The sequence below is a fragment of the Neoarius graeffei genome, chromosome 26 (genome assembly GCF_027579695.1).
Source record: "Neoarius graeffei isolate fNeoGra1 chromosome 26, fNeoGra1.pri, whole genome shotgun sequence".
Taxonomy (NCBI): domain Eukaryota; kingdom Metazoa; phylum Chordata; class Actinopteri; order Siluriformes; family Ariidae; genus Neoarius; species Neoarius graeffei.
The window spans coordinates 11295210-11307222 of NC_083594.1; the positions used below are offsets into that span (position 1 = coordinate 11295210).

Consider the following 12013-nt stretch of genomic DNA (forward strand, 5'->3'; position numbering starts at 1 on the left):
TAAAATTACACATTTTCAATTTTAGGCCTAAAAAAGTCTAAAATACAGAGATATTTTGCACTGTTGGTCTAAAATCTCATTTGGGTAATTTAAGACCTAGGTTATGTGCAGAATTATTCTGCATGTAGAAAATCTTCCCGGAAGTTCCTTTCAGCACCTAGATGTCACCCGGGATTGGTTAGCATCTAGGTGCTGAAAGGAACTTCCGGGAAGATTTTCTAGTTTCGGTTGTGTTGCCAGATTGGGCGGTTTTAAGTGCGTTTTAGCGGGTTTTGAACATATTTTGGGCTGGAAAACGTCAGCAGTATCTGGCAACACTGCGGAAGATTTCCTGGTTCTGGTTTACAGCGCTGACTCAGTTCGTGCAATTGCTGGTGTTGCGTAGGCTACCGTGTAAGCTCGGTCAATTTCAGCGACAAATTAAAATGGAAGCGGACAAATAGGTTCCTAAAAGAACTGGTAAGGGGTCAGTCATCTGGCATTTTTTGGATATTGCGAGGAGGACGTGGAACAGCAAATGCCAATTTGTAAAGTGTGCAAAAAAAACCCCTGTCATCACGAAAGGCAGCAGCACTACAAATATGTTCCATCACCTGAAACTCACCCGGTACAGTATGAAGAGTCTCTTAAACTCCGAACTACTTGCCCACGAGCTAAACAAATGACCATAGCGGCCTCGTTCTCCAAAGCCACCCCATATGAGAAAACGAGTCAGAGATGGAGAGCTATAACGGATGCAATCACTAACGTCATTGCCGAAGACATGATCCCAGTTAGTATAGTGGAAAAACCAGGCTTCCAAAAATTACTAAACACACTCGATCCCAAATATGAGTTGCCTGGTCGCAGACATTTTACAGAGAAGGCAATACCGGAATTATACACATCTGAGAGGCAGAGCCAGAAAACATTCAGTTCAAAAGTGTGCAAAGAGAAAAATTATGTTTTGCAGATCTCGCTCTTCTCTCCCTCAATCTCTCACTCTATTGTGAATGTTCCAGTGGTTCTCAGTAGTCAGGTTAATAGCTTGGAGATCTATTTTTTAAAATAATTTAATGAATTAGCACTTTTCTTATTTAGGCTAAATGTCTTTCTCAGTGTTGAGCTTGCACTTTATTGATTTGAGCAGCTCTGTATTGTATTGCCCCTTTGTTGCAATTTTCAAGATTGTTTTTGCAGTTTGTGCCACATCTTTGTTGAATAAAAATAGTCTTATTTCAATTCAATTGTGATTAATCACCAACATGAAAATTTAAAATGTGTTGTTGAAAACCACCTATAAAGTTAACCAAGAATGTTATTTAATCTGCAGGGATTGTAGTGAAAACAGTAAAGAGTAAAAGTTAGATTTCATGGGGTCCTTTAGAGGAGATTTAAATATATCGAGATATATATCGTGAAATGGAGAAAATGTATCGGGATATTCATTTTTTCCCATATCGCACAGCCCTATTGTCACGGTTTGTAGCAAAATGGGCAAATGCAAGTTTAACGACTGCTGGCTTGAACGCAGTGATTTCGTAGACTGGTTAAAACGTGTACCAAACAATCCGTTTGAGGCATACTGCACATTGTGCAAAAGAACACTCAAACTCTGCACCCTGGGTGTAAAGGCACCGGAATCGCACGCGAAAGCGGAGAAGCACCAGGCTGCCCGTAAAAGTTTGCAACAATCGCATGCCATCACTCAATTTTGTTCACCGTTGTCAGGTCCAAGCACATCTCGAGACGGTGTATCAGCTAACTCCGTGCAAACTGTAACGCTACAACACGCAAACCGTACGGAATCGAATGCCTCATCCTCAAGTGATTTGCGGGATGTCTTTGGCTCCACTGCAACTTAGTTCCTCATTAATGCAAAAGCGCACCCTAGGGATGTAATGAGTTCATTGGTGAATGATAATAAATTTTGTTATTTCGAAAGTAATTAAGGCTCTTCCAATTTTCTTTATTTTTTTTTGTGCGGCATAAGTCTTAAATTTAACCTGCTATGGTCTTAAAAAGGTCTTAAAAAGTCTTAAATTGAACTTGTTCAAGCCTGCAGACACCCTGTTTTATGGAATTCCCACTGTACGGGAGCCCTAAGGCAGCAAACAAACTCGGCATACAAAGGAGAAATCTATGGCTTGCGAGAATCAACCGCAAGGATTATCAGCCTTCCAAACACAGCAAAGTCTGCTCCGATCATTTTATAAGTGGTAAGTTGTTTAAATAAACAATCAATTGTGTTTAAGTTTGTTTTTGGAAACCAAAACATCATGTGAACACTCTCTGGAGAATGCCTAACTGGAACTGCTGAGTGTACGTTTACATTGTAATGTACACTTAATATCGCTCGTTAGTCACGTTTCTATTTGACACTTGTCACTTCACTCACGCAAGGGTCATTTTTGAAAAACATTTTAGGTCTATTCTGTGTGATTTGATTTGTGTTTGGGATGCAAACAGTGCGCCTTTTGGCGGATCCCACCTGAATCGCGCAGATCCGATCTTTTTTTTTTTTGGGGGGGGCGTTGGAGTGTCTGATTATAATTTCAAAGTGAATTCTGTATTAAAATTACTAAATAAGCAAATCCGTTACAGTCCATGAAACAGGAAGTATAAGGATGAGAAAAAAACAGTTTAAATCGGGAAGCTGCGCTCATTTGTGCAGCCTGAGTGGTGTGTAGGACTGTGCAAATGTGCGCAGCTTCCCGTTTTAAACACTTTTTTTTGTTCTGCGCGATTCAGGCGACATCCGCCAAAAGGCGCACTGTGAATATATAAAGTTGCATATATCAGACAGCCTTTAAAGTTTGATGAAGTCAGTTTCAGGCTTTGGCAGTTTCAGGCTTTGGCAGCCCTGCATAGTCACTTGAAAATGCATCTTTGTCCACTTCGTAGGGGTCAATTCCCCCAATCAAGGCCAGTTTGGCTGCATACCGTTGTCATGAGATGTGTATCTATATACTTCTGTTTGCTTGATTTTGCCGACATTGATCTTTATTTTAGAAAACTGACTATATAACTTCATAAATTCGTCCAAGATAACGTAGCCAGTAGTGGTGATGGTCTGTTTTGTTTGCCCACCATAATGGCGGCTGGGGGGCGTTCCCCGGAATGCCGTGACGTCAGTGAAAACTATCTATTGTCAGTCGAGCCGAGAAAAGAAGAGTCAATTTCTCGCTTTGACAACGCAATGGCGTGTCGTTTATTGGAACACTCAAAGAAGAAAAAAAACAAAGATGGCGCTCCCCATCAGATAAACAAACCGAGTTCCCGAAGAAAAACAAGATGGCGCTCCCCATCAGATAAACAAACCGAGTTGCCATCCTTAAAGGGGCCGCGTCACTAATACTCTAACCAGGTAATACATTAAACATGTCGTGCGGAACGCACATCAGATCAGAGGAAAAAGGTATGGTGAATTATGTCCATAATAGATGTCCACTACAACATCAGACTTAAAATTATTATATCATCCATATGTGGATTTCAATCGGACTACTTATGTGTTTGTTTGCAAATATTTCTGAAATTTGATAAAATGACTGAGGTATGGTTTCACAGGGTTTTTTCTAGAAAAATTTAGTATGAGGGAGCGAAGCGGTGGGGGGGGGGCTGCCGGTTGTCCGTCCCCCCAATGTCGTTTATTCTCCTTGACACGATGTCATTTGAAAGCGGCACCAAGTTTAACACTCTGGCAGCTTTCTCTCCACACATGATGCGTGTCATCTCTTTGGCTAATGGTAAACACAGCTGTTCCCCGATTGTGTGTGGCTTACCGGCTCTGGCAATCAGGAGGCTGGCACGATATGAAGCTTCCTGTGCTTTGGCTACGGGTGTACCATAGGACAGAGTGGTGGACTTGGACTGCTTCAGTTCATCACGTTTTCGTAAAAAAATAATCCATTGGTTTGTCCTCTAGTGCTGTGTTTTGGTTGTAAGATGCCGTTTGAGATGCGATGGTTTCATGGACTCATTGCTCAGAACGTCACCACATACAACACACTGCGGCCTGGGCAGCAGCTCTGTCCCGCTCCAAATGAATCCCAGTTTTATGTATTTTTTGTCATACTTCCTCCTCACTGGTTTCTGCCATTTGCTAGCAATTCTGGGGCTGGTTTTGCCACTGTCATTAGCATCTGCGCTTGGCTCACACACGTCCTCTTCAGTTCTCCCTCTCTCCTGATCCACGCTCCCATTCGCGGATTTAAGCCACAACAGGAATTTTGTCGTACTCGTCTGTAGTAATCCCTGATGTGGGTGGAGCACAGAAGCACGGCAGGCGAGAGTTGGTGTTCACACAGACACTTTATTTTACTTATTTTCATCAGCTTTTCAGCTTCTCACACAATCGCACACGCAACACACGCGTTCTGGTCGGGGGAGACTCTTCTCTGCTCTCCCCCTCCTTTTATACTCCATCCCTGCAACAAACACACACATTAATTGACACCAGGTGTAATGACTTGGCCACTTACCTTCCCTGACCCTGCCCTCTATTCACAGACTGCTGCTTGGCCACGCCCCCGCTGCCACATACCCCCACCGCCCGACTCAGGCCGGGGAGCCGTCCGGCCTGAAGCTGACCCCCCCTCCCCCAATGGGATAGGAAGTCCGCCACCACCATCTGTGCCCCCGGCCTGTGGATCACCTCAAACTTAAATGGCTGGAGAACGAGATACCAACGGGTGATCTGCGCATTGGCATCCTTCATGCGGTGGAACCACTGGAGGGGCGCGTGGTCCGAACAGAGTGTGAAAGTATAGTATCGGAGGGCGAGGACTGCCCACTCGATGGCAAGATGCTCCTTTTCAATTGTGCTGTACTAGCTGTCGATGCGCAAAAGCATTCGGCTGATGTACAGCACCGGGCACTCCTTGCCCTCCACCTCCTGGGACAAAATGGCCCCCAACCCCCTGTCTGGTGCATCAGTCTGCAAAATAAAGGGGAGAGAGAAGTCAGGGGAGTGTAAAAGTGGCCCCCCAGACAGTGCAGCTTTTACCTCAGAGAAGGCCTGTTGGCACTGCTCCGTCCACTGGACCGCATCTGGAGCCCCCTTTTTAGTGAGGTCGGTTTGCGGGCTGGTGACGTCCGAATAGTTAGGTAGAAACCTACGATAATAGCCAGCCAGCCAGCCCCAAGAACAGCCTCACCTCCCTTTTGGTCTTGGGCCTCGGGCAGGCCGCAATCGCTGCAGTCTGGTTAATTTGGGGGGACACCTGCCCATGTCCCAAGTGGAACCCCAGATACCGTACTTCCACCCGCCCAATTGCACACTTTTTTGGGTTAGCTGTGAGGCCCGCCCGCCTCAGCAACTTTAGAACAGCCCTCAGGTGTTCCAAGTGTCGCAGCCAATCATGACTGTAGATTAGGGCTGCACGATTATGGAAAAAATGATAATCACGATTATCTTGATCAAAATTGTAATCACGATTATTAATCACGATTATTCTTGATGTTAGGGAAATCACTTAAATTTTATTTCACTATATTCAAACAAACAATATGAACAGCTTTCAGTGCAGAATGAAATTTAAAAGAGAAGTTCTGATTTCCAAATGACAAATAAATGAAATTTATCCAAGAAATTACCAAAGGATGAAGGAACTGAAAACTCAGTTGCAACAATTACATAGCGTTATACTGAGGCCTACAAGTTTTTAGCGAGAAAGACCAGCCTATCAACATGCTCTGGCTTTAAACATGAGCGAAGGCAGGTCACAACATTGCCTCCAGTGCTAAATAGTCTGTTGTTCCGACAGTTAGCTTTTCTCTCTCACCTCAATCTGTTACCTACTCTCACGCCATTAGGGGGCGAACCGACGCATGTAAGGTTTCATTACTCCGCCTAAATAAGCAAGCTTGCTTGCTTATTTAGGCGGAGTAATGAAACCTTACATGCGTCGGTTCGCCCCCTAATGGTTTGGCGGAGTACTGGTCAAAAAGTGCTTGATCAGATATGCAGCAGAGCTCGCATTTTAAATGGAAATAAATCGCGATTTTCATTTAATTTAATCGTGGCAGCCAAAATCGCGATTTTCGATTAAATTCGATTAATTGTGCAGCCCTACTGTAGATTAGTATGTCATCTAGATAGGCGGCCGCGTAGGCAGCATGAGGGCGGAGGACCCTGTCCATAAGCCGCTGGAACGTAGCGGGCGCCCCAAACAACCCAAAAGGGAGCATGACAAATTGGTGTAAGCCAAACGGTGTGGAAAAGGCTGTTTTCTCTCGGGATAGAGGAGTCAAGGGGATCTGCCAATATCCCTTTGTTAGATCCAGTGTCGAATAAAAGCGAGCAGCGTCTAACCGATCAAGCAACTCATCAATGCGAGGCATTGGGTACGTGTCAAATTTAGACACTGCATTGACCTTCTATAGTCCACACAGAACTGGACCGACCCATCGGTCTTGGGAACCAGGACCACTGGGCTGCTCCAGTCACTGTGGGACTCTTCGATTATGCCCATTTCGAGCATGGCCTTGAGTTCGTCCCGAACCACCTCTTTCTTTTGTTCGGGCAAGCGGTAAGGGCGGCTACGCACTACCACCCCCGGGAGCGTTTAGATGTGGTGTTTTATGAGGTGGGTATGACCCGGAAGGGGCAAGAACACGTCGGAAAATTCCTTCTGCAACTTGGCTACCTCCGTGAGTTGGGTCAGCGAGAGGTGGTCTCCACAAGGGACCAGAGTGGTCCGAGATGTTATCTTTTTTTACCTCCGGCCCCAGCTCCGCCTTCTCTGGGACTACCGCCGCCAACGCCACGGGGACCCCCTCATTTCCGCGTTTTAAAAGGTTGAGGTGGTAGACTTGCAGTGCCCCACCCCTATCCGTTCGTTTCACCTCATAGTCGACGTCCCCGACTCGCCGTGTGACCTCGAAGGGCCCTTGCCACTTGGCGACTAATTTAGAACTCGACGTGGGCAATAATACGAGTACTTTGTCTCCCGGCATGAACTCTCTAAGGCGCGTGCCCCTGTCATACAGCCGGCTTTGATGTTCTTGTGCCTGCTGCAAATTCTCCTGGGTTAGGTGCGTGAGGGTGTGGAGTTTTGCGCGCAGGCAAAGAACGTACTGTATTTCATTTTTACTCGGTGAAGGTCCCTCCTCCCAATTTTCCCGCAGCCCATCCAGAATGCCACGCGGCTTACGCCCATATGATAATTCAAAGGGAGAAAATCCTGTGGAGGCTTGCGGGACCTCTCGTACTGCGAATAACGGGTTCGAGCCACTTATCCCAATTACGCGCATCTTCACTAACGAATTTCCGGATTATGTTTTTGAGTGTCTGGTTAAATCGCTCTACTAATCCATCCGTTTGTGGGTGATAGACACTGGCGCGGATAGACTTGATCCCCGCAAATCCTTGGCCTATAGAACCGGGCCATTATTCGGGCTAGTGTTTTGTCTTGCCCCAAGTGTCCAGCCATGGGATTAAAGTGAGCCGCATGGAACACGAGTTCCCTACGACTCTTTGGGATTAACAACTGGGTTACTTGTTCCTTAGTTTGAGTGTTCTGCGTCACTCGATACAATCTCTCTTTCATAATGGCAAAATAGGGGAAGGTCGGTGCCGCGCGTGGCTGAAGAGTTTGACCATTGATTACTCTCACTTGGTCAAATGCTTGCTGCGGAGTCTCGTCTCGCGACTGCTCTAACGGGAAATCCCCGAGAGAGGGAGGAGGAGTGGGTTGCTCCTCACTCTGACGCGGTGTTGACGTAGACGGCTCTGTGACAGCTTCTCCAGCCAATGCCGCACCGGGATCTTCCCGTGACCCTACTAGGGCAGGACCCACTACGTGTTAAATACTCCATTAGTTCTTTAAATCCCGGCCAATCAGTACCCAAAGTCAACGAGTGGGTAAGATGAGGATTAACCGCCGCCTTTAGTCTATGCGTTTGGCCCTGGAATAGAATATGGACAGACACTAGTGGGTAATGGTGGACATCCCCGTGTTCGCACACCTTCACCGCTTATGCTCCCCCCCAATGCCTCACCTTGCACCAGGCGTTGGTGAATTGAGGTCTGATTACAACCGGAATCCACCAAAGCGTGATATGTATCCCCTTGAATACTCACCAGTATGCGATACGTTCTGGCCCAATCGTGGGCAGTTTCTGGCACGTCGGGGATCTGGATGACAGCACCTATTTCCCTTGTGAAGCTCTGACTCTGGACATGCTCGGATTCCCCGCTGCGCCAGCACACCGGCCCAGGCTTTCCCTGTGCACTGGTGTTATGGGTGTCACTCACCTGAGGGGGAGATAACACAGACACAGAAGAGGGAGATGGGAGGACACCACGGGTGCGACGGGACGGCTGGGGAGGAGCCAGCTGCCGCCTTTGTGGCAGGGGAACAGGGTGGAGAGGGGGACAAAAGGCAGAGGAGAGAGAGAGAGAGGGAAAAGAGAAGTGAGGGGAGACGCCTCGTCTGCCTGCCGTCGGAGTCGCCTCCAGATGGTCCTCCGCCAGCTCAATGGCTCGTTCCAGTGACGCTGGACGGTGACACTGGACCCATTCTGCCGTTCTTTCCGGAAGTTGAGGGATAAACTGCTCCAGTGCCGCCAGATTGATTATCTCGGTGTCGCGGTCTTCCGCCCTCACCCACTGCCGGCAGGCGTCCCGGAGTTGCTGGCCGAATGCAAATGGCCAGCCGACCTCCTCCAGTGCCAGCGTCCAGAAGTGCTGACGATGTTGCTGCTCCGGGGAGCAGCCGAGCTGCTGCAGATTGGCTTTCTTTAGGTCGGCATAGACCAGTCGGTTGTCAGCAGGGAGCTGCTGCGCTGCGAGCTGCGCCTCGCCAGTCAGGAGCAGGAGGCGGCGCGCTGCTCCTGCGGCCACCCCCACGCCTCGGCTGCCTGCTCAAAGAGAGCGAGGAACGCTTCTGGTCGTCCTGAGGTCCCATCTTCGTGAGGGCAGGGGCTTCAAAGTTTGGGAGAATAGCAGGGTACGAATAATTTACAGCAGGGTGCAAAATGGTAAAATGTCTGTCAGCGGCAGACATAATGCACGCAAAGCGTGCAGGGATAGACAGACAGACAGACAGACAGACAGACAGACAGACAGATAGATAGATAGATAGATAGATAGATAGATAGATAGATAGATAGATAGATAGATAGATAGATGCAAGTACGAATTTTTCATGGGGTGGGATGGTTTGGAACAGGCCATCTAAAATTGGGATAACATTTACCCGGGACAGGTATTTGAGTTGGGTCGTCTAGCTTAAGCTTGATTCGCGTTGTTACGCACGCCAGTGTTTCTCACAGAAATTTTGGAGACTATGGGGGCAAGCCATGGGGGAGGCGCGAGGGTTGTTTAAAATTGAGTGATATGTTAAATATTAAGTTATTGCTGAAAAATTATTGATAAAAAAAAAACAGACACTGAGAAATGGTCCTATAAACAGCTTTACCAATATAAAAGATTACCAGGACTACAAAAATGCAGAAAAATAGGCTTTACTTATCCAAATGCACCTGTTGGTTCAAAAGTTAAAGTGCATAGAACCTCACAGCACAACATGAAGTTACCTTAAAATATAATATAAATGCCTCAGCTTTCATGTAAGAAAAAAAACTATTAATACTAGTGCTGTGTGCAGGCAGTCTCTCCTGAAGACTAAATTAAACAATAATTATAAACTAATAAAATAAATGGCTCAGGCTTCATAGAAGAAAAAAAACAATTTGAACAGAATCCCACAGTATGATGCTGAAGCTGCCTAAACAATGGAAAATAAAATACCATTTTGGCAAAAAACGTTGGCATCCATTTCTTGTATTAAGTAAAGAAATATGTTGCCAGATACTGCTGACGTTTTACAGCCCAAAATATGTTCAAAACCCGCCAAAATGCACTTAAAACCGCCCAAATTGGGCGTGAAACCTCCCAATCTGGCAACACAGGCGGCAGTCATGGCTACACTCATGACTCGAGGATGTAAACACAGTTGACGCGGCAACGGACATACATGACGTAGTGGATGTAATTTACGTTCACAACTTTTTTCGCTGTCAGAAATATTTAATATTAAATTTTGTGACTCAACTGACAATAGCCGGCGGCATAACAAGCTACAGCCGGTGATTTGCCGCCGGTGACCGGCTACTTTTGAGACCGCTGTGAGGGTAGCAACAGCGGTGGCCGACAGCCCTGCTGACGTGAGCAGGTGCCGGAACGCCTGGCGATCTTCCTGCTGGGCCAGCATCAAGGCTTCAAAGCGCTGCTGCTGCTCCTTCGGGAGGGTGATCAGCGCTTGATGCTGGTTTTGCTGGGCAGTAGCGAGGGCAAGGATGAGCTCTTCGAATGGGGAGGACTCCATGGGGTGGTTCCCTTCTGTATCTCCCGGGTTTCGGCACCACTGTAGTAATCCCTGATGTGGGTGGAGCACAGAAGCACAGCAGTCGAGAGTTGGTGTTCACACAGACACTTTTTATTTTGCTTATTTACATCAGCTTTTCAGCTTCTCTCACTCACACAATCACACACGCGTTCTGGTCTGGGGAGACTCTGCTCTCCCCCTCTTTTTGCAACAAACAAACACACACATTAATTGACACCAGGTGTAATGACTTGGCCACTTACCTTCCCCGACCCCGCTCTCTATTCACAGACTGCTGTTTGGCCACGCCCCCACTGCCACATCGTCATAATTAGCAAAGCCACCTCCACCTTTTCCTATCACAGCCTCGTCTGTAGCTACCAATGGCGGATAACCGTCTGTCAGCAGAACCGGCGGGAATGCGTACGTACGCTATGTATGGCTACCCAGAAGCACTTGCAAACTTTTTTTTTTAAATTATTAACTTAATTTGTATCTCCTTTCATTTTCTTGTCATCGGTTGATATTTTCATCCATTCAGATATTATGGATAGTATTTCACGTTTTATTTTCATATCATCTCTAGCCGCTATATCCTGTTCTACAGGGTCGCAGGCAAGCTGGAGCCTATCCCAGCTGACTATGGGCGAAATGCAGGGTACACCCTGGACAAGTCGCCAGGTCATCACAGGGCTGACACATAGACAACCATTCACACTCTCATTCGCACTTACGGTCAATTTAGAGTCACCAGTTAACTTAACCTGCATGTCTTTGGACTGTGGGGGAAACCGGAGCACCCGGAGGAAACCCACGCGGTCGTTTTATTATTTTTTAAATTTATATTTAATTAAGTAAATCTTTGGCGTACCACTCGAATGGAGCCCGCGTACCACAGTTTGAGAATCACTGATTTATAGGATAGATTTTACCAGTGTCTCAATGATTTCTGACCTAAATAGTATTAATGTATACACATTTGAAATTTCACCTTAAAGTTCAATATGCAAGTTAAACTGTTTTGTTATCGATTACTTGGGTATATGATAGATTGAAAAATCTACGGGATACCTTATTTATCTATGATCAAGTAGTGTTGTAACAAAAATGCGCATGAAAATATGAACAGTGGTTTGCTCCATCTTATGCAATCCAATGAAGAGAATCGATCATCATGACCTCCTGTTGATCACAAAGGGATCTGAACCCAAGAACTGCCGCCTTAAAATAAGTTGCTGTATTACTATAACTAATTTTAGAATGTTTCTGATGCAATTACCGTAACATATGTATAACTAATACACTGAAAAGAAAAGTAAGGCAACTGCATATTAAAGTTTAAATTTTGGCACTTTGTTAAATGGACTAGATTAAGAGTAAAACATATTTAAAGGAAAAGAAAACTTAAATGTATGAATTAAGTTTGCAGAAAGAATATGTACAACCCTGATTCCAAAAAAGTTGGGACAAAGTACAAATTGTAAATAAAAACGGAATGCAATAATTTACAAATCTCAAAAACTGATATTGTATTCACAATAGAACATGGACGACATATCAAATGTTGAAAGTGAGACATTTTGAAATTTCATGCCAAATATTGGCTCATTTGAAGTTTCATGGCAGCAACACATCTCAAAAACGTTGGGACAGGGGCAATAAGAGGCTGGAAAAGTTAAAGGTACAAAAAAGGAACAGCT

At 45.9% G+C, this 12013-nt stretch overlaps 1 pseudogene; it reads left to right on the plus strand.

The window, feature by feature from the left end:
• Nucleotides 1–12013, plus strand: part of LOC132874667 (zinc finger protein 431-like) — a 64044-nt pseudogene that overhangs the window by 11852 nt on the left and 40179 nt on the right.